Raw genomic sequence first — 561 nt, forward strand, 5'->3', positions numbered from 1 at the left:
TAAAAAGTTCATCAAATATTTTTTTAATTTCTAAGTTACTAATATCATTTATATTAATAACTCATGTATATTTAACCTTATATATATTATTATTATAATTATATTAGCTTTGTTATTATAATAATAATTATTATTATTATTGAGGTCGTTAGGAAAATAAGGATAGCAAGGGGATGCTATGAGAGTAGTAACGCTGCATGCAATATATAGCAAGTTTACATGCGAAGCCACGAAATATAAGAAGGAGAGAGGGGAGAGCGAAATTTTGTTTGTTTTTATTTTCGCGGGGAAAGCTTTTGTCATTCATGCCATGTTTATGTATGTTTATCTATGTCATCATATCATGTCATGTCATGTCATGTCATGTCACAACCATATATCCCCTGCCGCTTTCATCCCCAAATTGCATGTGGCCCCCACACATCCATAATCCAAGTCAACATACTTTCACAGTTTTACTCCAAACCAATTTTTTATATAAACTTCATTAAAGACTTATCAAAGTGATTTAAAGTAAAATTGTTATTTTTAAAAAATATATTATAAAAGTGATGAAAATTT

This window comes from Arachis ipaensis, chromosome B07, assembly GCF_000816755.2.
Source record: "Arachis ipaensis cultivar K30076 chromosome B07, Araip1.1, whole genome shotgun sequence".
In the NCBI taxonomy this organism is placed as follows: Eukaryota; Viridiplantae; Streptophyta; class Magnoliopsida; order Fabales; family Fabaceae; genus Arachis; species Arachis ipaensis.